The sequence below is a fragment of the Ovis canadensis genome, chromosome 1 (genome assembly GCF_042477335.2).
Source record: "Ovis canadensis isolate MfBH-ARS-UI-01 breed Bighorn chromosome 1, ARS-UI_OviCan_v2, whole genome shotgun sequence".
In the NCBI taxonomy this organism is placed as follows: domain Eukaryota; kingdom Metazoa; phylum Chordata; class Mammalia; order Artiodactyla; family Bovidae; genus Ovis; species Ovis canadensis.
Window position 1 is genome coordinate 113884612 of NC_091245.1, and position 22753 is coordinate 113907364.

The following is a 22753-nucleotide window of genomic DNA, read 5'->3' on the forward strand; positions in this document are numbered from 1 at the left end:
TGGAACTCGTCCTGCAAGACGTGGTCCAGGGACCCTGCAGGCAAAAGGGAGGTATGCTTGCCAGATGTGGCAGCTCCCTTGCTCCTGGCTGTGCAAACGTAGTGTGATTGATTTCTCTCGGAGTGTGGGGAGAGTGAGGCAGGGAGCTTGGAGACGGACGTTGTGAAAGATGAAGTGTGGTGCGGGCGGCTGCCAGCGGTGGGGTATTCCTGCCAGTGCAGTCCCCGAGCCCTCGGCTGGGTCCGGGTGAGGACGCGAGCAAACACAAGAAAGGTGCCTGGACGCACGGGCGGCTGAGCCCGCAGGGTTTGGGGCCACGAAGGCTTGGCAGCAGGGCCTTTTGTGGGTGAGGTGGGGAGGGGTCCTGGGCGTCTGTGTGGGAGAGGCAGCGGGCGGCAGGTAGCCAGCCAGCGTTTGCAGGAGCGCTGCCTCGAGCGCGTTTCAGCGGGCAGACCTAGTTGGGCTCTGGGGCCGCACCGTGGGACCAAAAGGGGACGCTGGGGCTGCATGGGCCGGGAATCGAACCCGGGCCTCCCGCGTGGCAGGCGAGAATTCTACCACTGAACCACCCATGCACCGGTGGCCAGCGCCGCCCGTCGCTGCCCCTCAGGCGCTGGCCGCCACCCGCCCGCCGCTGCTCACTGCTCGCCCGTGGGCATCTCTCTGCCCCGTTGCAGCGGGAGACGACGGGCGGGCGACCTGTAAGACAGGATCCGGGCACGTGCAGGACCCCGGGGCGCGCCGCTCTCGGAGGGAGCCCGGGGCGACGGGACGCGGGCCCACGCGGCCCGTCCCGCGCCTTCTGCGCCGACCACGGCCGCCGCGACCCTGTCGGTGTCGCGTGAGGGCGCCGGGAGCCGACGCCGTCTGCCCGGCGCCGGGATCCCTGTGAGGTGCAGGCGCTGCGTGGTCGCTGCGGCCGCGCGCAGACGTGCCTCTCAGCGACCGCCGGGTCCCGGCCCAAAGTCCCTCTGGCGGGCTGGCTTTCCGGCCGTGCCGGGGTGGGGCGTGCGAGAGCGGGCGGGGGAAGGGACGCCGGGCTCGGTCTGTGCGGGAAGCGCGAGCGCGGGAGGGCGACGCCTCCGAGCGCCTCCGCCACCGCCCCCTACCCGCCCTCCCCCCGCCATCCCATCCTTAGACCCGCGCTCAGGCCCAGGGACCCAAAGGCGTGTGAGCCTGGCTCCTGCGCTCTGGCCGACCGCGCTCCCGGGGTCCGGCTCTGACGGGGTGGTGGTGGTGAGCAGGGGCCCTTTGGCAGCGCGGCTCCTGGCTCGGGGACTGCGGGCTGAGAGGCAGGGAGCGCGCCAGGGCGGGCTTGGCTCCGGCCGGGGCAGCGGCTTCCCACGGGAACGGGCGCCGTGGCGCCGAGGTCGGGGGCGCGGGCCGGGCGCCGGGGGGTGGGCTGGACGGGCACGCAGGGCTTCCGCTCCCTCCCCAGCGGAGCACCCTTCCCGGGACGGACTCGTGCAAGGAAGGCCGGTGTGCGCTGGCCAGCAGGAAGGCTGGATGGCACGCGTCCAGGGCGGGCGGCAGGCAGGTTGCGGCCCGGCCAAGAACGCACGGCGGAGAAGGGTCGAGGGCACGCGGCAGCCCCTTGGCGGGCAAGGCGGGGGCTCGGCCGCCTCGCTGTGGCTGGGGAGCGCAGGCGGGCCGGCGGGGCGGGCGCGGAGGACGGGGTGCCGGCCTGGCGGGAGAGCTGGCGGGGGCAGCCGTGGAAGCAAGGCTGCGAGGGCGAGTAGGCCGTTCCCCGGGCAGAAGTCGGAGCGCCGGCGAAGGGAGGAGGGCTTGCCACCCGCCGCGGGGCTGCGTGCTTCGGCGCGGCCGGGGGCGGGGCGCGGCGGGGCTGTGGGAGTGGAAGTGGGAGGGTGGGCGAGTGTGGGCCAGGGGGAGGCAGGGAGGCAGGAAAAGCAGCAGCTGCAGCTGCAGCCAGCTGGCGAGGAAAGATGCGCTGAGAAGGACTGAAGGTGCCTTCTGTGGGGGTGCAGGTGGCGGCGGGAGGGCGTGTGTGGAGAAAGGCAGTGGCGCGCGGAGGACGGGTGCGTTTGTCCGGCGGGCCAAAAGGCTGGCTTGTCAGGAGTGGGATTCGAACCCACGCCTCCAGGGGAGACTGCGACCTGAACGCAGCGCCTTAGACCGCTCGGCCATCCTGACGGCGGGCCTGGCTGGGCGCGTGGCCGCTCGCCTGGCTGGGACCCGACGCGGCGCGAGCACCGGCGCCCTTGGCGGGCCGCGGGCGGCGCCACGCCAGGCAGGCAGGCAGGCAGGCAGGCGGGCGGGCGTCCGGAGTGGGGGTCGACGGAGCCGGCGCGCGGCGGCCGGCCGAGGCGCCTGGCTCCGCCGCCGCTCGCGCCGCGGACCCAGAGGGCCCTGGGCGGGCCGGCCCCTCCCCACCCGCGCCTGTCCTGGCCCGACGCCGGCCGGCGCGCGCCCACCGTGTCGTCGCAGCCCCGCTTGCCTTCTCGCGCCCCCTTCTCCCGGCGGAACGCCCGCGTTGGAGGCAAGAGGCGGCGCGCTGGGGAGGGTCCAGTGCCCCGGGGGTCCGGGTCCCTGTCGGGGTGGCGGGCTGCCGCTGTGACCGAGGCGGTTGGTCTGGTGCGCGGTTGGGTCGGGACCCGTGGTGGCCGGCGGCCCGTGCTGGGCAAGGGGAGGCGTGGGCAGGCAGCCCGAGAGCCCGAGGGCGGCCGGGCGGCAGGACGGTCGCCGCCGTCCTCGTTAGTATAGTGGTGAGTATCCCCGCCTGTCACGCGGGAGACCGGGGTTCGATTCCCCGACGGGGAGGCAACACACCCTTTTTGGTGGCCGCGGTCGCTCTCTGTCCTGCCGCCAGGCCCCGGAGGGCCCTTCGCCTCCTCCCGACGTCTTTGGGCGAGGCGCCAGGGCGCCGCCGACGGCGGTGCCCGGCCTAGCTCCCGGCGACCCCCTCTGCCCGTGCAGCGCTCCAGCCTGAGCCCTTTGTCGTCGGCGGGCGCACGGTCGCCACGGCGGAGCGAGGGCCTCCTTGGCGACCCCACGGCCTTGCCCGACCATAGCCGGATCTGGCGGCCGGCCGGCCGCCCGCCCACGCGCCGACCCCCAGTGGCTGCCTGAGTGGGCTCGTAGGCTCGCGACGGCCCCGCCGCGTGCAGGCAGGTGGGTCCCGTGTCCCCTTGTCGTCGTGGGAAGTGGCCTCGCTCAGCGCCCGGTGGAGTAGCGCTTTGGCCAGCTGGGTGCTGGAAGCTGCGTGCCCCGCGTTGCCCGCCGGGGGTGAGGGCGGGGAGGCGTTGGCGGGCCGCGGCGGGGAGCGAAGGGCCGGAGGGCCGCAAGGCCGCGGGGGCGCCGCCCTGGGGCGGTGCGGCCGGTGGATTCCCGGCGACCGCGTGGCGCTGGCGCGCTTGGGGCGCCGCGTGGCTGCTGGGAGCGCCGGCGGCGGCGGCGCAAGCCTCCGGCTGACGGGGCGTCGGGGCAGGGATGCGGAGGCGGCGGCGAGAGTATGCTGGGGCGAGCCCGGGGCCGGCGTCTGGCGGCCGCCCGGGCTGTGGAGCGTTGGTGGTATAGTGGTGAGCATAGCTGCCTTCCAAGCAGTTGACCCGGGTTCGATTCCCGGCCAACGCAGCGGGCCGACCTTTTGCTGAGTTCCAGCGCTCTCCCGGCAGGGGCGTTCGGGGGACAGAGAGGTGGTAGCCAGGGAGCCAGCCCGCTGGCCGGCGGCTTTTGGCGTGTGTGCGAGAAGCCGGCGGCGCGCGCGGTGTTTTGAGGGTGCTGAAAGCAAGACGGCACGGCAGGGCAGGCGGCTGCACTTGCAAAGGCCGGGTGTGGGCAGCAAGGTGGCACGGGTGGGTGGCATGGAGGCGCGGGGCTCACCAGGAGCAGGCGAGGGCTGAACCCCGACGCTCCCTGGTGGTCTAGTGGTTAGGATTCGGCGCTCTCACCGCCGCGGCCCAGGTTCGATTCCCGGTCAGGGAAGCCTTTCTTCTTCCTCTCCGCCTGCCACCTGCCCACGTCCTCGCTGGACACCCTGCCACCCTTTTCTTAGCCTACGCTTGCTCAGCGCTGCGCCAGAGGCCCCCGGGACCCTGCCCGTCCAGCCCCAGCACGATTCAGGCCACCTCCGCTGTCCCGCGGGGCAAAGGTTTTGGCCGCAGTGGCAACCTCGCGCCGCTTCCACCACGACGCGCCTGAGGCCTCCCATCCACCAGCGCCCCCCCCCAACCCCACCCCCCGCCTCCCTCCCTCCTGAGGGGCTGCGGCTGCTGCCCCTGGTGGTGGCGGTGATGCTCCTGGGCTTGTGCTGGTTCTCCTGCTGTGGGTGGTGGTGAGGAGGTGGGCTTGGATAGGGCCGGCGGCGGTAGGGGTGGGGGTAGGGCTGGGGGTAGGGGCGTGGGCTGTGGCGGTCGCCAGCTGGGGGCCAGCAGCGGCAGGGGCGGTGGCCACAGCCGAAGGTGAGCGAGGGGGATCTGCCTCTGGGAGTGGGGGCCGTGGCCACGGACCGCCTGCCTTGTCGTGTCTCTCATGCCAGCCACCTCTCTGGGCGGCTTGGCCAGTGCGTGCCAGGTCCCGGGCTGGCTGTGACTCCCGTGTGCCGCTGGCGACTCCAAGAGGGTTCTGGTCTTGAGTGGGCTCTGGGAGGCGGACCACGGCGCCCGGGAGGCATGGGTAGCAGTTCAGTCGCCCGGGGGCAGCGATGCCTGCCAGGGAGGACAACCCGACCATCGTGCTGTTTCCCTTGCCTGACCACAGCTCTCAATCCTACTGGACTGAGGCAAGATTTACCCAGGCCTCCCTCCCCCACTCGTAACCAAAGGTGGGCACTCGGGTGCACACACACACACACACACACACACAGAGCGCCCTCCAAACTGTCTATCCAGGATCCACTCCATCCCTCTCCCCACCCTGTCACCGTCTTCCCCTAGGAACTCTGCGCGAGGGTGATCCTCCAGCACAGTCTCCTCTTGGCCCCGTCTCGGCTGGTCTATCCCCAAAGGGTTTCACGTCTGTTCAAGGACTGTGTCCTTCGGAGGGGAAGTGGACGGCAGACGAAAGGCACCAACGTGCGGTGAGGGCGGCACACTCGGGTGCGATGGCACAAAGGCGAGTGCCCTGTGGGAAAGGAGCCCCCGTGGCCCGACGTGTGCTTGCCGTCGCCAAAGGAGGTTTCCTCGAGGCCCCTGCCGGGGCTGTGGGCGTCAGAGTGCATGGGGGAGAGTATCGGAGGAAGGTGCTTGGGGCCATGGCTGGTGGGCGCCCCACGTGGATCAGGGACCCGGGCAGGGCGATCGCGAGCAGAGGGCGCGGCGGCGAGCAGGGAGCTGGGAGGCAGGCCCCGGGGTGCTTGGTCGGGGCGTCTGCATGGACGGCCGGCGGGAAGGGGCGGCGTGGGGCTCTCGGGGACCTGGCCGAAAGATCGGCAGGCCACTCGAGCAGGGCCTCTACAGAAGCATGGGCGCGGCGGCGAAGCCGTGCCAGGCACATGTGAGAGGCTGGGACGGATCTGCGGTAGGTAGGGGTGGGCGTGGGGGTTGGGCTGGGGCTGCGGAGCCAGAGGGAGGCCCGCACTGGTGAACGCCAGGGCAGGGCAGGCCAGGGCAGGACGTGTGAGGGATAGCCCGAGCTCCAGGGGGATGTTGGGTGGGGAGGTGGGGCCGAGCCTGGAGTCTGGCGGGAAAGGCAGAGGGCAGGCCGTGACAGTGACGGGGCTGTGGCGTGAGGAAGATGGCGGGTGAGCACTCCATTTGGGTCGGGTGGCGGGTGAGCGGGGGCGAGCCACACTGGTGCTCGGTGCCACAGGCTGCTCAGGCTCGGCGGCGGGCTGTGGCTCTGGGCGGAGGCTAGGACGCAGGCAAGCGAAGGACAGAAACGGAGCGCCAGCGCCAGCTGGGGGCCAGACCCGGTCCGAGATGGGTGGGCCCACCGTACCGCCCCAGAGACCAAAGTCACCACCCATCGGGAGGGAGTGTCCAGTGTCGGGGGTGACACTGCTGGGGCCTCAGGGTGGGATGGGGCGGGGGTGGCTGGCAGCGCAGGTGGCTGTGATTTCATGAGGGCCAAGGAGAGCTCCCATGTGACCGGGCACAGTCAGCCCTCCAGGGCACACGCCCGCAGAGGGCAAACCTCGGGGAGGTCTGAGGGTCCGGACACCGCCACCGCCTCGGCAGCACCGCCTGCCAGGGCCCGTACACGGAGCAAACCCCAGCGCCCAGCCACACACGGCGGGCCCAAGAAGGGGTGGCATCGATGCAGCATGGCGCCATCACTCAGGCATCAGAAACACGTCAAGAATTGCCAGTTGTCACAAGCAATGATGCAGCTGGAGACTCTTACACTCGGCGGAGAATGTCAGACCGCGTTGGACCGAGGCATGTGGAGCATGGAAAATAATACAAAACGAAGCTATTTGCCAGGAGAAACCGACTCACGCAGAAACCCACCTTAGGGTAACGCAAGCGGAAAGGCAGCGCTGGAGGGATGACTGGGGAGCTGCAACGCACAGATACGCAGGACCCTGTCTAAAGGGAGAAGCGCCAAGGTTATCCAGTTCAACACAGGGAATCAGCGTCAGTGCCCTGGAGTAACCTCAAGTGGAAAAGAATCTGAAACCATATATGACACTCGAGATCTGCACAAGCAAAACAGGATCACACTGCGGTCCACCGGAAACCAGCACAATATTGGGAATCCACTGTACTTCCGCAACAACCGTGACTACGACGTCGGAGTAAGCTTTCAAAAGAAAACTAACTCAGCAGGCAATGAAGTCAGCGGAAAACAGGTGAGCTATGCCAACCCCACCCTGGGTACATATCCACGAAAGGCGCAGCTCTTCATTCGGAAAGACACATGCAACCCCCACAGTCACAGCAGCACCGTTTGCCATAGCCGAGACGTGGAGAAAACCCTAGTGCCCATCCCCAAAGGCTCAGCCACCAAGATGCAGTATCAGAGAAAGGGAGAGAATGGGATGTCACCGAGCCGTCCACAAGAGGCAGATAGTGTCACTGGCAGCAACGGCGGCTGGAGCTGCAGAATATTACCCTTGGTGAGGGAAGTCAAACAGACAAGGTCACGGATGGGTGGACTCTAAAGTGTTGTACAAATGAATCCCTGGGCCAACCAGCCACAGACTCTCAGACACAGGAAAGCCGCTTGGGGCTTCCCAAGGGCGCAGTCAGGGACCGAGGGATGATTGAGGAGCCGGGCTCAACGGATCAACCGTACCAGTACTGCGTAGGAAGGGGAGGAGGAACAAGGACACGCGGGATACCGCAGGGAATGAGATCCCATATGCTGTCATCACCCGCAATGGAAACGAGCTGAACACATGAGCCCCCCCCCCCACCCACCCACAGACAGGACTGAACCCCAACGCTGTACAGCGGAAACGCACACCAGGTTGTAGATCAACTACGCTTCCAGGACAAGTGCTACTCCGTCGAAGTCAGTCAGTCGAGGATCAGTCCAGCAATAGGAAAAAGAAGAGCTTCCATTATGATCCAGGAAAGCCAACCCTGGGCACGCGTCGGGAAAAGACGACAAATACCCCTAATGGGGAGAGATGCAGGCATCCCCCAGGGTCACCGCAGCCCTCTGTGCCGGAGCCGAGACCCGCGGGAAACGCCCAAGTGCCCGTCGGCACGTGGCCGGCACAAGAAGGTGAGGGATATCTGTACCGTGGAATATGACGCAGCCCTCAAGAAGGAGCCGCCATCGCCATGGGCCGCAAGGTCAGACGGACCCACAGAAGGGTCCGCTCAGTGAAGTGAGTCGCTTGGATCGGGAGAAAGCTCTGTGGACTCTTAACGACGAATACAGACGAATCTATGCGCAAAGGGGAAAGCGACCTGGAGACCCCGAAAACGTACATAGGGCTACCCAAGGGGAAAGGCAGGGAGGGACGAAGTTGAAGTCGGATCAAGAGATAGGAAAGACTGTGCTTACAGTAGAAGAGCAACAGAGCTTTCCTCTGTAGCAGGAGAAGTGTATCTGTATTTCGCCCTCACCTACACTGGAAGACCACCTGGCAAAGAACAGGGGACTGAATCACTTTGCCGGGCACCTGAGACTCACCCAGGAATGTGAATCCGTTCTACTTGTGTTCGAAGAAGCAGAAAAAGGAGCAGGCCGTGGCTTGAAGCGGGGGGTGGGGGGAGGCAGGCCAGTGGGACAGATGCAAAGGCAGGTTCCTTGGCAAGAGTGGGATTTGGAACGGCTCAGGGAGGAACGGGGCGTGGGGGGCGGGGTGTGTGGAGATGGGGGAGGCGGGGAGCTGGGGGTGGGATGGGTGCATGTGGGGGAGTAGGGGGACGGTGAGGCTGCAGGCTGAGGTGGGGGTGCTCTTGGGGCAGGGCTGATGCTGAGGTGAGGCGCGCAAGAGGGTTTCAGGGGGAAGGGGTGGTGTTTGAGGCGGTGAGGGCGTTGCTGTTGGAAACCTGTTTCTGCCGAGGCCAGGCCCGAGGGCGAGGGCCGGCAGCTGGTGGACTTCTTTGGAACTCGTCCTGCAAGACGTGGTCCAGGGACCCTGCAGGCAAAAGGGAGGTATGCTTGCCAGATGTGGCAGCTCCCTTGCTCCTGGCTGTGCAAACGTAGTGTGATTGATTTCTCTCGGAGTGTGGGGAGAGTGAGGCAGGGAGCTTGGAGACGGACGTTGTGAAAGATGAAGTGTGGTGCGGGCGGCTGCCAGCGGTGGGGTATTCCTGCCAGTGCAGTCCCCGAGCCCTCGGCTGGGTCCGGGTGAGGACGCGAGCAAACACAAGAAAGGTGCCTGGACGCACGGGCGGCTGAGCCCGCAGGGTTTGGGGCCACGAAGGCTTGGCAGCAGGGCCTTTTGTGGGTGAGGTGGGGAGGGGTCCTGGGCGTCTGTGTGGGAGAGGCAGCGGGCGGCAGGTAGCCAGCCAGCGTTTGCAGGAGCGCTGCCTCGAGCGCGTTTCAGCGGGCAGACCTAGTTGGGCTCTGGGGCCGCACCGTGGGACCAAAAGGGGACGCTGGGGCTGCATGGGCCGGGAATCGAACCCGGGCCTCCCGCGTGGCAGGCGAGAATTCTACCACTGAACCACCCATGCACCGGTGGCCAGCGCCGCCCGTCGCTGCCCCTCAGGCGCTGGCCGCCACCCGCCCGCCGCTGCTCACTGCTCGCCCGTGGGCATCTCTCTGCCCCGTTGCAGCGGGAGACGACGGGCGGGCGACCTGTAAGACAGGATCCGGGCACGTGCAGGACCCCGGGGCGCGGCGCTCTCGGAGGGAGCCCGGGGCGACGGGACGCGGGCCCACGCGGCCCGTCCCGCGCCTTCTGCGCCGACCACGGCCGCCGCGACCCTGTCGGTGTCGCGTGAGGGCGCCGGGAGCCGACGCCGTCTGCCCGGCGCCGGGATCCCTGTCAGGTGCAGGCGCTGCGTGGTCGCTGCGGCCGCGCGCAGACGTGCCTCTCAGCGACCGCCGGGTCCCGACCCAAAGTCCCTCTGGCGGGCTGGCTTTCCGGCCGTGCCGGGGTGGGGCGTGCGAGAGCGGGCGGGGGAAGGGACGCCGGGCTCGGTCTGTGCGGGAAGCGCGAGCGCGGGAGGGCGACGCCTCCGAGCGCCTCCGCCACCGCCCCCTACCCGCCCTCCCCCCGCCATCCCATCCTTAGACCCGCGCTCAGGCCCAGGGACCCAAAGGCGTGTGAGCCTGGCTCCTGCGCTCTGGCCGACCGCGCTCCCGGGGTCCGGCTCTGACGGGGTGGTGGTGGTGAGCAGGGGCCCTTTGGCAGCGCGGCTCCTGGCTCGGGGACTGCGGGCTGAGAGGCAGGGAGCGCGCCAGGGCGGGCTTGGCTCCGGCCGGGGCAGCGGCTTCCCACGGGAACGGGCGCCGTGGCGCCGAGGTCGGGGGCGCGGGCCGGGCGCCGGGGGGTGGGCTGGACGGGCACGCAGGGCTTCCGCTCCCTCCCCAGCGGAGCACCCTTCCCGGGACGGACTCGTGCAAGGAAGGCCGGTGTGCGCTGGCCAGCAGGAAGGCTGGATGGCACGCGTCCAGGGCGGGCGGCAGGCAGGTTGCGGCCCGGCCAAGAACGCACGGCGGAGAAGGGTCGAGGGCACGCGGCAGCCCCTTGGCGGGCAAGGCGGGGGCTCGGCCGCCTCGCTGTGGCTGGGGAGCGCAGGCGGGCCGGCGGGGCGGGCGCGGAGGACGGGGTGCCGGCCTGGCGGGAGAGCTGGCGGGGGCAGCCGTGGAAGCAAGGCTGCGAGGGCGAGTAGGCCGTTCCCCGGGCAGAAGTCGGAGCGCCGGCGAAGGGAGGAGGGCTTGCCACCCGCCGCGGGGCTGCGTGCTTCGGCGCGGCCGGGGGCGGGGCGCGGCGGGGCTGTGGGAGTGGAAGTGGGAGGGTGGGCGAGTGTGGGCCAGGGGGAGGCAGGGAGGCAGGAAAAGCAGCAGCTGCAGCTGCAGCCAGCTGGCGAGGAAAGATGCGCTGAGAAGGACTGAAGGTGCCTTCTGTGGGGGTGCAGGTGGCGGCGGGAGGGCGTGTGTGGAGAAAGGCAGTGGCGCGCGGAGGACGGGTGCGTTTGTCCGGCGGGCCAAAAGGCTGGCTTGTCAGGAGTGGGATTCGAACCCACGCCTCCAGGGGAGACTGCGACCTGAACGCAGCGCCTTAGACCGCTCGGCCATCCTGACGGCGGGCCTGGCTGGGCGCGTGGCCGCTCGCCTGGCTGGGACCCGACGCGGCGCGAGCACCGGCGCCCTTGGCGGGCCGCGGGCGGCGCCACGCCAGGCAGGCAGGCAGGCAGGCAGGCGGGCGGGCGTCCGGAGTGGGGGTCGACGGAGCCGGCGCGCGGCGGCCGGCCGAGGCGCCTGGCTCCGCCGCCGCTCGCGCCGCGGACCCAGAGGGCCCTGGGCGGGCCGGCCCCTCCCCACCCGCGCCTGTCCTGGCCCGACGCCGGCCGGCGCGCGCCCACCGTGTCGTCGCAGCCCCGCTTGCCTTCTCGCGCCCCCTTCTCCCGGCGGAACGCCCGCGTTGGAGGCAAGAGGCGGCGCGCTGGGGAGGGTCCAGTGCCCCGGGGGTCCGGGTCCCTGTCGGGGTGGCGGGCTGCCGCTGTGACCGAGGCGGTTGGTCTGGTGCGCGGTTGGGTCGGGACCCGTGGTGGCCGGCGGCCCGTGCTGGGCAAGGGGAGGCGTGGGCAGGCAGCCCGAGAGCCCGAGGGCGGCCGGGCGGCAGGACGGTCGCCGCCGTCCTCGTTAGTATAGTGGTGAGTATCCCCGCCTGTCACGCGGGAGACCGGGGTTCGATTCCCCGACGGGGAGGCAACACACCCTTTTTGGTGGCCGCGGTCGCTCTCTGTCCTGCCGCCAGGCCCCGGAGGGCCCTTCGCCTCCTCCCGACGTCTTTGGGCGAGGCGCCAGGGCGCCGCCGACGGCGGTGCCCGGCCTAGCTCCCGGCGACCCCCTCTGCCCGTGCAGCGCTCCAGCCTGAGCCCTTTGTCGTCGGCGGGCGCACGGTCGCCACGGCGGAGCGAGGGCCTCCTTGGCGACCCCACGGCCTTGCCCGACCATAGCCGGATCTGGCGGCCGGCCGGCCGCCCGCCCACGCGCCGACCCCCAGTGGCTGCCTGAGTGGGCTCGTAGGCTCGCGACGGCCCCGCCGCGTGCAGGCAGGTGGGTCCCGTGTCCCCTTGTCGTCGTGGGAAGTGGCCTCGCTCAGCGCCCGGTGGAGTAGCGCTTTGGCCAGCTGGGTGCTGGAAGCTGCGTGCCCCGCGTTGCCCGCCGGGGGTGAGGGCGGGGAGGCGTTGGCGGGCCGCGGCGGGGAGCGAAGGGCCGGAGGGCCGCAAGGCCGCGGGGGCGCCGCCCTGGGGCGGTGGGGCCGGTGGATTCCCGGCGACCGCGTGGCGCTGGCGCGCTTGGGGCGCCGCGTGGCTGCTGGGAGCGCCGGCGGCGGCGGCGCAAGCCTCCGGCTGACGGGGCGTCGGGGCAGGGATGCGGAGGCGGCGGCGAGAGTATGCTGGGGCGAGCCCGGGGCCGGCGTCTGGCGGCCGCCCGGGCTGTGGAGCGTTGGTGGTATAGTGGTGAGCATAGCTGCCTTCCAAGCAGTTGACCCGGGTTCGATTCCCGGCCAACGCAGCGGGCCGACCTTTTGCTGAGTTCCAGCGCTCTCCCGGCAGGGGCGTTCGGGGGACAGAGAGGTGGGAGCCAGGGAGCCAGCCCGCTGGCCGGCGGCTTTTGGCGTGTGTGCGAGAAGCCGGCGGCGCGCGCGGTGTTTTGAGGGTGCTGAAAGCAAGACGGCACGGCAGGGCAGGCGGCTGCACTTGCAAAGGCCGGGTGTGGGCAGCAAGGTGGCACGGGTGGGTGGCATGGAGGCGCGGGGCTCACCAGGAGCAGGCGAGGGCTGAACCCCGACGCTCCCTGGTGGTCTAGTGGTTAGGATTCGGCGCTCTCACCGCCGCGGCCCGGGTTCGATTCCCGGTCAGGGAAGCCTTTCTTCTTCCTCTCCGCCTGCCACCTGCCCACGTCCTCGCTGGACACCCTGCCACCCTTTTCTTAGCCTACGCTTGCTCAGCGCTGCGCCAGAGGCCCCCGGGACCCTGCCCGTCCAGCCCCAGCACGATTCAGGCCACCTCCGCTGTCCCGCGGGGCAAAGGTTTTGGCCGCAGTGGCAACCTCGCGCCGCTTCCACCACGACGCGCCTGAGGCCTCCCATCCACCAGCGCCCCCCCCCAACCCCACCCCCCGCCTCCCTCCCTCCTGAGGGGCTGCGGCTGCTGCCCCTGGTGGTGGCGGTGATGCTCCTGGGCTTGTGCTGGTTCTCCTGCTGTGGGTGGTGGTGAGGAGGTGGGCTTGGATAGGGCCGGCGGCGGTAGGGGTGGGGGTAGGGCTGGGGGTAGGGGCGTGGGCTGTGGCGGTCGCCAGCTGGGGGCCAGCAGCGGCAGGGGCGGTGGCCACAGCCGAAGGTGAGCGAGGGGGATCTGCCTCTGGGAGTGGGGGCCGTGGCCACGGACCGCCTGCCTTGTCGTGTCTCTCATGCCAGCCACCTCTCTGGGCGGCTTGGCCAGTGCGTGCCAGGTCCCGGGCTGGCTGTGACTCCCGTGTGCCGCTGGCGACTCCAAGAGGGTTCTGGTCTTGAGTGGGCTCTGGGAGGCGGACCACGGCGCCCGGGAGGCATGGGTAGCAGTTCAGTCGCCCGGGGGCAGCGATGCCTGCCAGGGAGGACAACCCGACCATCGTGCTGTTTCCCTTGCCTGACCACAGCTCTCAATCCTACTGGACTGAGGCAAGATTTACCCAGGCCTCCCTCCCCCACTCGTAACCAAAGGTGGGCACTCGGGTGCACACACACACACACACACACACACAGAGCGCCCTCCAAACTGTCTATCCAGGATCCACTCCATCCCTCTCCCCACCCTGTCACCGTCTTCCCCTAGGAACTCTGCGCGAGGGTGATCCTCCAGCACAGTCTCCTCTTGGCCCCGTCTCGGCTGGTCTATCCCCAAAGGGTTTCACGTCTGTTCAAGGACTGTGTCCTTCGGAGGGGAAGTGGACGGCAGACGAAAGGCACCAACGTGCGGTGAGGGCGGCACACTCGGGTGCGATGGCACAAAGGCGAGTGCCCTGTGGGAAAGGAGCCCCCGTGGCCCGACGTGTGCTTGCCGTCGCCAAAGGAGGTTTCCTCGAGGCCCCTGCCGGGGCTGTGGGCGTCAGAGTGCATGGGGGAGAGTATCGGAGGAAGGTGCTTGGGGCCATGGCTGGTGGGCGCCCCACGTGGATCAGGGACCCGGGCAGGGCGATCGCGAGCAGAGGGCGCGGCGGCGAGCAGGGAGCTGGGAGGCAGGCCCCGGGGTGCTTGGTCGGGGCGTCTGCATGGACGGCCGGCGGGAAGGGGCGGCGTGGGGCTCTCGGGGACCTGGCCGAAAGATCGGCAGGCCACTCGAGCAGGGCCTCTACAGAAGCATGGGCGCGGCGGCGAAGCCGTGCCAGGCACATGTGAGAGGCTGGGACGGATCTGCGGTAGGTAGGGGTGGGCGTGGGGGTTGGGCTGGGGCTGCGGAGCCAGAGGGAGGCCCGCACTGGTGAACGCCAGGGCAGGGCAGGCCAGGGCAGGACGTGTGAGGGATAGCCCGAGCTCCAGGGGGATGTTGGGTGGGGAGGTGGGGCCGAGCCTGGAGTCTGGCGGGAAAGGCAGAGGGCAGGCCGTGACAGTGACGGGGCTGTGGCGTGAGGAAGATGGCGGGTGAGCACTCCATTTGGGTCGGGTGGCGGGTGAGCGGGGGCGAGCCACACTGGTGCTCGGTGCCACAGGCTGCTCAGGCTCGGCGGCGGGCTGTGGCTCTGGGCGGAGGCTAGGACGCAGGCAAGCGAAGGACAGAAACGGAGCGCCAGCGCCAGCTGGGGGCCAGACCCGGTCCGAGATGGGTGGGCCCACCGTACCGCCCCAGAGACCAAAGTCACCACCCATCGGGAGGGAGTGTCCAGTGTCGGGGGTGACACTGCTGGGGCCTCAGGGTGGGATGGGGCGGGGGTGGCTGGCAGCGCAGGTGGCTGTGATTTCATGAGGGCCAAGGAGAGCTCCCATGTGACCGGGCACAGTCAGCCCTCCAGGGCACACGCCCGCAGAGGGCAAACCTCGGGGAGGTCTGAGGGTCCGGACACCGCCACCGCCTCGGCAGCACCGCCTGCCAGGGCCCGTACACGGAGCAAACCCCAGCGCCCAGCCACACACGGCGGGCCCAAGAAGGGGTGGCATCGATGCAGCATGGCGCCATCACTCAGGCATCAGAAACACGTCAAGAATTGCCAGTTGTCACAAGCAATGATGCAGCTGGAGACTCTTACACTCGGCGGAGAATGTCAGACCGCGTTGGACCGAGGCATGTGGAGCATGGAAAATAATACAAAACGAAGCTATTTGCCAGGAGAAACCGACTCACGCAGAAACCCACCTTAGGGTAACGCAAGCGGAAAGGCAGCGCTGGAGGGATGACTGGGGAGCTGCAACGCACAGATACGCAGGACCCTGTCTAAAGGGAGAAGCGCCAAGGTTATCCAGTTCAACACAGGGAATCAGCGTCAGTGCCCTGGAGTAACCTCAAGTGGAAAAGAATCTGAAACCATATATGACACTCGAGATCTGCACAAGCAAAACAGGATCACACTGCGGTCCACCGGAAACCAGCACAATATTGGGAATCCACTGTACTTCCGCAACAACCGTGACTACGACGTCGGAGTAAGCTTTCAAAAGAAAACTAACTCAGCAGGCAATGAAGTCAGCGGAAAACAGGTGAGCTATGCCAACCCCACCCTGGGTACATATCCACGAAAGGCGCAGCTCTTCATTCGGAAAGACACATGCAACCCCCACAGTCACAGCAGCACCGTTTGCCATAGCCGAGACGTGGAGAAAACCCTAGTGCCCATCCCCAAAGGCTCAGCCACCAAGATGCAGTATCAGAGAAAGGGAGAGAATGGGATGTCACCGAGCCGTCCACAAGAGGCAGATAGTGTCACTGGCAGCAACGGCGGCTGGAGCTGCAGAATATTACCCTTGGTGAGGGAAGTCAAACAGACAAGGTCACGGATGGGTGGACTCTAAAGTGTTGTACAAATGAATCCCTGGGCCAACCAGCCACAGACTCTCAGACACAGGAAAGCCGCTTGGGGCTTCCCAAGGGCGCAGTCAGGGACCGAGGGATGATTGAGGAGCCGGGCTCAACGGATCAACCGTACCAGTACTGCGTAGGAAGGGGAGGAGGAACAAGGACACGCGGGATACCGCAGGGAATGAGATCCCATATGCTGTCATCACCCGCAATGGAAACGAGCTGAACACATGAGCCCCCCCCCCCACCCACCCACAGACAGGACTGAACCCCAACGCTGTACAGCGGAAACGCACACCAGGTTGTAGATCAACTACGCTTCCAGGACAAGTGCTACTCCGTCGAAGTCAGTCAGTCGAGGATCAGTCCAGCAATAGGAAAAAGAAGAGCTTCCATTATGATCCAGGAAAGCCAACCCTGGGCACGCGTCGGGAAAAGACGACAAATACCCCTAATGGGGAGAGATGCAGGCATCCCCCAGGGTCACCGCAGCCCTCTGTGCCGGAGCCGAGACCCGCGGGAAACGCCCAAGTGCCCGTCGGCACGTGGCCGGCACAAGAAGGTGAGGGATATCTGTACCGTGGAATATGACGCAGCCCTCAAGAAGGAGCCGCCATCGCCATGGGCCGCAAGGTCAGACGGACCCACAGAAGGGTCCGCTCAGTGAAGTGAGTCGCTTGGATCGGGAGAAAGCTCTGTGGACTCTTAACGACGAATACAGACGAATCTATGCGCAAAGGGGAAAGCGACCTGGAGACCCCGAAAACGTACATAGGGCTACCCAAGGGGAAAGGCAGGGAGGGACGAAGTTGAAGTCGGATCAAGAGATAGGAAAGACTGTGCTTACAGTAGAAGAGCAACAGAGCTTTCCTCTGTAGCAGGAGAAGTGTATCTGTATTTCGCCCTCACCTACACTGGAAGACCACCTGGCAAAGAACAGGGGACTGAATCACTTTGCCGGGCACCTGAGACTCACCCAGGAATGTGAATCCGTTCTACTTGTGTTCGAAGAAGCAGAAAAAGGAGCAGGCCGTGGCTTGAAGCGGGGGGTGGGGGGAGGCAGGCCAGTGGGACAGATGCAAAGGCAGGTTCCTTGGCAAGAGTGGGATTTGGAACGGCTCAGGGAGGAACGGGGCGTGGGGGGCGGGGTGTGTGGAGATGGGGGAGGCGGGGAGCTGGGGGTGGGATGGGTGCATGTGGGGGAGTAGGGGGACGGTGAGGCTGCAGGCTGAGGTGGGGGTGCTCTTGGGGCAGGGCTGATGCTGAGGTGAGGCGCGCAAGAGGGTTTCAGGGGGAAGGGGTGGTGTTTGAGGCGGTGAGGGCGTTGCTGTTGGAAACCTGTTTCTGCCGAGGCCAGGCCCGAGGGCGAGGGCCGGCAGCTGGTGGACTTCTTTGGAACTCGTCCTGCAAGACGTGGTCCAGGGACCCTGCAGGCAAAAGGGAGGTATGCTTGCCAGATGTGGCAGCTCCCTTGCTCCTGGCTGTGCAAACGTAGTGTGATTGATTTCTCTCGGAGTGTGGGGAGAGTGAGGCAGGGAGCTTGGAGACGGACGTTGTGAAAGATGAAGTGTGGTGCGGGCGGCTGCCAGCGGTGGGGTATTCCTGCCAGTGCAGTCCCCGAGCCCTCGGCTGGGTCCGGGTGAGGACGCGAGCAAACACAAGAAAGGTGCCTGGACGCACGGGCGGCTGAGCCCGCAGGGTTTGGGGCCACGAAGGCTTGGCAGCAGGGCCTTTTGTGGGTGAGGTGGGGAGGGGTCCTGGGCGTCTGTGTGGGAGAGGCAGCGGGCGGCAGGTAGCCAGCCAGCGTTTGCAGGAGCGCTGCCTCGAGCGCGTTTCAGCGGGCAGACCTAGTTGGGCTCTGGGGCCGCACCGTGGGACCAAAAGGGGACGCTGGGGCTGCATGGGCCGGGAATCGAACCCGGGCCTCCCGCGTGGCAGGCGAGAATTCTACCACTGAACCACCCATGCACCGGTGGCCAGCGCCGCCCGTCGCTGCCCCTCAGGCGCTGGCCGCCACCCGCCCGCCGCTGCTCACTGCTCGCCCGTGGGCATCTCTCTGCCCCGTTGCAGCGGGAGACGACGGGCGGGCGACCTGTAAGACAGGATCCGGGCACGTGCAGGACCCCGGGGCGCGGCGCTCTCGGAGGGAGCCCGGGGCGACGGGACGCGGGCCCACGCGGCCCGTCCCGCGCCTTCTGCGCCGACCACGGCCGCCGCGACCCTGTCGGTGTCGCGTGAGGGCGCCGGGAGCCGACGCCGTCTGCCCGGCGCCGGGATCCCTGTCAGGTGCAGGCGCTGCGTGGTCGCTGCGGCCGCGCGCAGACGTGCCTCTCAGCGACCGCCGGGTCCCGACCCAAAGTCCCTCTGGCGGGCTGGCTTTCCGGCCGTGCCGGGGTGGGGCGTGCGAGAGCGGGCGGGGGAAGGGACGCCGGGCTCGGTCTGTGCGGGAAGCGCGAGCGCGGGAGGGCGACGCCTCCGAGCGCCTCCGCCACCGCCCCCTACCCGCCCTCCCCCCGCCATCCCATCCTTAGACCCGCGCTCAGGCCCAGGGACCCAAAGGCGTGTGAGCCTGGCTCCTGCGCTCTGGCCGACCGCGCTCCCGGGGTCCGGCTCTGACGGGGTGGTGGTGGTGAGCAGGGGCCCTTTGGCAGCGCGGCTCCTGGCTCGGGGACTGCGGGCTGAGAGGCAGGGAGCGCGCCAGGGCGGGCTTGGCTCCGGCCGGGGCAGCGGCTTCCCACGGGAACGGGCGCCGTGGCGCCGAGGTCGGGGGCGCGGGCCGGGCGCCGGGGGGTGGGCTGGACGGGCACGCAGGGCTTCCGCTCCCTCCCCAGCGGAGCACCCTTCCCGGGACGGACTCGTGCAAGGAAGGCCGGTGTGCGCTGGCCAGCAGGAAGGCTGGATGGCACGCGTCCAGGGCGGGCGGCAGGCAGGTTGCGGCCCGGCCAAGAACGCACGGCGGAGAAGGGTCGAGGGCACGCGGCAGCCCCTTGGCGGGCAAGGCGGGGGCTCGGCCGCCTCGCTGTGGCTGGGGAGCGCAGGCGGGCCGGCGGGGCGGGCGCGGAGGACGGGGTGCCGGCCTGGCGGGAGAGCTGGCGGGGGCAGCCGTGGAAGCAAGGCTGCGAGGGCGAGTAGGCCGTTCCCCGGGCAGAAGTCGGAGCGCCGGCGAAGGGAGGAGGGCTTGCCACCCGCCGCGGGGCTGCGTGCTTCGGCGCGGCCGGGGGCGGGGCGCGGCGGGGCTGTGGGAGTGGAAGTGGGAGGGTGGGCGAGTGTGGGCCAGGGGGAGGCAGGGAGGCAGGAAAAGCAGCAGCTGCAGCTGCAGCCAGCTGGCGAGGAAAGATGCGCTGAGAAGGACTGAAGGTGCCTTCTGTGGGGGTGCAGGTGGCGGCGGGAGGGCGTGTGTGGAGAAAGGCAGTGGCGCGCGGAGGACGGGTGCGTTTGTCCGGCGGGCCAAAAGGCTGGCTTGTCAGGAGTGGGATTCGAACCCACGCCTCCAGGGGAGACTGCGACCTGAACGCAGCGCCTTAGACCGCTCGGCCATCCTGACGGCGGGCCTGGCTGGGCGCGTGGCCGCTCGCCTGGCTGGGACCCGACGCGGCGCGAGCACCGGCGCCCTTGGCGGGCCGCGGGCGGCGCCACGCCAGGCAGGCAGGCAGGCAGGCAGGCGGGCGGGCGTCCGGAGTGGGGGTCGACGGAGCCGGCGCGCGGCGGCCGGCCGAGGCGCCTGGCTCCGCCGCCGCTCGCGCCGCGGACCCAGAGGGCCCTGGGCGGGCCGGCCCCTCCCCACCCGCGCCTGTCCTGGCCCGACGCCGGCCGGCGCGCGCCCACCGTGTCGTCGCAGCCCCGCTTGCCTTCTCGCGCCCCCTTCTCCCGGCGGAACGCCCGCGTTGGAGGCAAGAGGCGGCGCGCTGGGGAGGGTCCAGTGCCCCGGGGGTCCGGGTCCCTGTCGGGGTGGCGGGCTGCCGCTGTGACCGAGGCGGTTGGTCTGGTGCGCGGTTGGGTCGGGACCCGTGGTGGCCGGCGGCCCGTGCTGGGCAAGGGGAGGCGTGGGCAGGCAGCCCGAGAGCCCGAGGGCGGCCGGGCGGCAGGACGGTCGCCGCCGTCCTCGTTAGTATAGTGGTGAGTATCCCCGCCTGTCACGCGGGAGACCGGGGTTCGATTCCCCGACGGGGAGGCAACACACCCTTTTTGGTGGCCGCGGTCGCTCTCTGTCCTGCCGCCAGGCCCCGGAGGGCCCTTCGCCTCCTCCCGACGTCTTTGGGCGAGGCGCCAGGGCGCCGCCGACGGCGGTGCCCGGCCTAGCTCCCGGCGACCCCCTCTGCCCGTGCAGCGCTCCAGCCTGAGCCCTTTGTCGTCGGCGGGCGCACGGTCGCCACGGCGGAGCGAGGGCCTCCTTGGCGACCCCACGGCCTTGCCCGACCATAGCCGGATCTGGCGGCCGGCCGGCCGCCCGCCCACGCGCCGACCCCCAGTGGCTGCCTGAGTGGGCTCGTAGGCTCGCGACGGCCCCGCCGCGTGCAGGCAGGTGGGTCCCGTGTCCCCTTGTCGTCGTGGGAAGTGGCCTCGCTCAGCGCCCGGTGGAGTAGCGCTTTGGCCAGCTGGGTGCTGGAAGCTGCGTGCCCCGCGTTGCCCGCCGGGGGTGAGGGCGGGGAGGCGTTGGCGGGCCGCGGCGGGGAGCGAAGGGCCGGAGGGCCGCAAGGCCGCGGGGGCGCCGCCCTGGGGCGGTGCGGCCGGTGGATTCCCGGCGACCGCGTGGCGCTGGCGCGCTTGGGGCGCCGCGTGGCTGCTGGGAGCGCCGGCGGCGGCGGCGCAAGCCTCCGGCTGACGGGGCGTCGGGGCAGGGATGCGGAGGCGGCGGCGAGAGTATGCTGGGGCGAGCCCGGGGCCGGCGTCTGGCGGCCGCCCGGGCTGTGGAGCGTTGGTGGTATAGTGGTGAGCATAGCTGCCTTCCAAGCAGTTGACCCGGGTTCGATTCCCGGCCAACGCAGCGGGCCGACCTTTTGCTGAGTTCCAGCGCTCTCCCGGCAAGGGCGTTCGGGGGGCAGAGAGGTGGGAGCAGGGAGCCAGCCCGCTGGCCGGCGGCTTTTGGCGTGTGTGCGAGAAGCCGGCGGCGCGCGCGGTGTTTTGAGGGTGCTGAAAGCAAGACGGCACGGCAGGGCAGGCGGCTGGACTTGCAAAGGCCGGGTGTGGGCAGCAAGGTGGCACGGGCGGGTGGCATGGAGGCGCGGGGCTCACCAGGAGCAGGCGAGGGCTGAACCCCGACGCTCCCTGGTGGTCTAGTGGTTAGGATTCGGCGCTCTCACCGCCGCGGCCCAGGTTCGATTCCCGGTCAGGGAAGCCTTTCTTCTTCCTCTCCGCCTGCCACCTGCCCACGTCCTCGCTGGACACCCTGCCACCCTTTTCTTAGCCTACGCTTGCTCAGCGCTGCGCCAGAGGCCCCCGGGACCCTGCCCGTCCAGCCCCAGCACGATTCAGGCCACCTCCGCCGTCCCGCGGGGCAAAGGTTTTGGCCGCAGTGGCAACCTCGCGCCGCTTCCACCACGACGCGCCTGAGGCCTCCCATCCACCAGCCCCCCCCCCAACCCCACCCCCCGCCTCCCTCCCTCCTGAGGGGCTGCGGCTGCTGCCCCTGGTGGTGGCGGTGATGCTCCTGGGCTTGTGCTGGTTCTCCTGCTGTGGGTGGTGGTGAGGAGGTGGGCTTGGATAGGGCCGGCGGCGGTAGGGGTGGGGGTAGGGCTGGGGGTAGGGGCGTGGGCTGTGGCGGTCGCCAGCTGGGGGCCAGCAGCGGCAGGGGCGGTGGCCACAGCCGAAGGTGAGCGAGGGGGATCTGCCTCTGGGAGTGGGGGCCGTGGCCACGGACCGCCTGCCTTGTCGTGTCTCTCATGCCAGCCACCTCTCTGGGCGGCTTGGCCAGTGCGTGCCAGGTCCCGGGCTGGCTGTGACTCCCGTGTGCCGCTGGCGACTCCAAGAGGGTTCTGGTCTTGAGTGGGCTCTGGGAGGCGGACCACGGCGCCCGGGAGGCATGGGTAGCAGTTCAGTCGCCCGGGGGCAGCGATGCCTGCCAGGGAGGACAACCCGACCATCGTGCTGTTTCCCTTGCCTGACCACAGCTCTCAATCCTACTGGACTGAGGCAAGATTTACCCAGGCCTCCCTCCCCCACTCGTAACCAAAGGTGGGCACTCGGGTGCACACACACACACACACACACACACACACACAGAGCGCCCTCCAAACTGTCTATCCAGGATCCACTCCATCCCTCTCCCCACCCTGTCACCGTCTTCCCCTAGGAACTCTGCGCGAGGGTGATCCTCCAGCACAGTCTCCTCTTGGCCCCGTCTCGGCTGGTCTATCCCCAAAGGGTTTCACGTCTGTTCAAGGACTGTGTCCTTCGGAGGGGAAGTGGACGGCAGACGAAAGGCACCAACGTGCGGCGAGGGCGGCACACTCGGGTGCGATGGCACAAAGGCGAGTGCCCTGTGGGAAAGGAGCCCCCGTGGCCCGACGTGTGCTTGCCGTCGCCAAAGGAGGTTTCCTCGAGGCCCCTGCCGGGGCTGTGGGCGTCAGAGTGCATGGGGGAGAGTATCGGAGGAAGGTGCTTGGGGCCATGGCTGGTGGGCGCCCCACGTGGATCAGGGACCCGGGCAGGGCGATCGCGAGCAGAGGGCGCGGCGGCGAGCAGGGAGCTGGGAGGCAGGCCCCGGGGTGCTTGGTCGGGGCGTCTGCATGGACGGCCGGCGGGAAGGGGCGGCGTGGGGCTCTCGGGGACCTGGCCGAAAGATCGGCAGGCCACTCGAGCAGGGCCTCTACAGAAGCATGGGCGCGGCGGCGAAGCCGTGCCAGGCACATGTGAGAGGCTGGGACGGATCTGCGGTAGGTAGGGGTGGGCGTGGGGGTTGGGCTGGGGCTGCGGAGCCAGAGGGAGGCCCGCACTGGTGAACGCCAGGGCAGGGCAGGCCAGGGCAGGACGTGTGAGGGATAGCCCGAGCTCCAGGGGGATGTTGGGTGGGGAGGTGGGGCCGAGCCTGGAGTCTGGCGGGAAAGGCAGAGGGCAGGCCGTGACAGTGACGGGGCTGTGGCGTGAGGAAGATGGCGGGTGAGCACTCCATTTGGGTCGGGTGGCGGGTGAGCGGGGGCGAGCCACACTGGTGCTCGGTGCCACAGGCTGCTCAGGCTCGGCGGCGGGCTGTGGCTCTGGGCGGAGGCTAGGACGCAGGCAAGCGAAGG

General features: G+C 69.2%; 15 non-coding genes across 15 annotated transcripts; 9 read left to right on the forward strand and 6 right to left on the reverse strand.

Annotated features, from left to right (window-relative positions):
- Positions 1-504: 504 nt before the first annotated feature.
- TRNAG-GCC (transfer RNA glycine (anticodon GCC)) lies at positions 505-575 on the reverse strand. Its single transcript has one exon. It is a non-coding gene; the product is annotated as a tRNA-Gly (tRNA).
- Positions 576-2068: 1493 nt separating this feature from the next.
- TRNAL-CAG (transfer RNA leucine (anticodon CAG)) lies at positions 2069-2151 on the reverse strand. The gene has a single exon. It is a non-coding gene; the product is annotated as a tRNA-Leu (tRNA).
- A 555-nt stretch (positions 2152-2706) lies between these two features.
- TRNAD-GUC (transfer RNA aspartic acid (anticodon GUC)) lies at positions 2707-2778 on the forward strand. Its single transcript has one exon. It is a non-coding gene; the product is annotated as a tRNA-Asp (tRNA).
- Positions 2779-3519: 741 nt separating this feature from the next.
- Positions 3520-3591, forward strand: TRNAG-UCC (transfer RNA glycine (anticodon UCC)). The gene has a single exon. It is a non-coding gene; the product is annotated as a tRNA-Gly (tRNA).
- Positions 3592-3870: 279 nt separating this feature from the next.
- TRNAE-CUC (transfer RNA glutamic acid (anticodon CUC)) lies at positions 3871-3942 on the forward strand. The gene has a single exon. It is a non-coding gene; the product is annotated as a tRNA-Glu (tRNA).
- A 5022-nt stretch (positions 3943-8964) lies between these two features.
- Positions 8965-9035, reverse strand: TRNAG-GCC (transfer RNA glycine (anticodon GCC)). The gene has a single exon. It is a non-coding gene; the product is annotated as a tRNA-Gly (tRNA).
- A 1493-nt stretch (positions 9036-10528) lies between these two features.
- TRNAL-CAG (transfer RNA leucine (anticodon CAG)) lies at positions 10529-10611 on the reverse strand. Its single transcript has one exon. It is a non-coding gene; the product is annotated as a tRNA-Leu (tRNA).
- A 555-nt stretch (positions 10612-11166) lies between these two features.
- Positions 11167-11238, forward strand: TRNAD-GUC (transfer RNA aspartic acid (anticodon GUC)). Its single transcript has one exon. It is a non-coding gene; the product is annotated as a tRNA-Asp (tRNA).
- Positions 11239-11979: 741 nt separating this feature from the next.
- TRNAG-UCC (transfer RNA glycine (anticodon UCC)) lies at positions 11980-12051 on the forward strand. The gene has a single exon. It is a non-coding gene; the product is annotated as a tRNA-Gly (tRNA).
- A 279-nt stretch (positions 12052-12330) lies between these two features.
- Positions 12331-12402, forward strand: TRNAE-CUC (transfer RNA glutamic acid (anticodon CUC)). Its single transcript has one exon. It is a non-coding gene; the product is annotated as a tRNA-Glu (tRNA).
- A 5022-nt stretch (positions 12403-17424) lies between these two features.
- On the reverse strand, positions 17425-17495 carry TRNAG-GCC (transfer RNA glycine (anticodon GCC)). Its single transcript has one exon. It is a non-coding gene; the product is annotated as a tRNA-Gly (tRNA).
- Positions 17496-18988: 1493 nt separating this feature from the next.
- Positions 18989-19071, reverse strand: TRNAL-CAG (transfer RNA leucine (anticodon CAG)). The gene has a single exon. It is a non-coding gene; the product is annotated as a tRNA-Leu (tRNA).
- Positions 19072-19626: 555 nt separating this feature from the next.
- Positions 19627-19698, forward strand: TRNAD-GUC (transfer RNA aspartic acid (anticodon GUC)). Its single transcript has one exon. It is a non-coding gene; the product is annotated as a tRNA-Asp (tRNA).
- Positions 19699-20439: 741 nt separating this feature from the next.
- On the forward strand, positions 20440-20511 carry TRNAG-UCC (transfer RNA glycine (anticodon UCC)). Its single transcript has one exon. It is a non-coding gene; the product is annotated as a tRNA-Gly (tRNA).
- Positions 20512-20789: 278 nt separating this feature from the next.
- On the forward strand, positions 20790-20861 carry TRNAE-CUC (transfer RNA glutamic acid (anticodon CUC)). Its single transcript has one exon. It is a non-coding gene; the product is annotated as a tRNA-Glu (tRNA).
- Positions 20862-22753: the final 1892 nt, after the last annotated feature.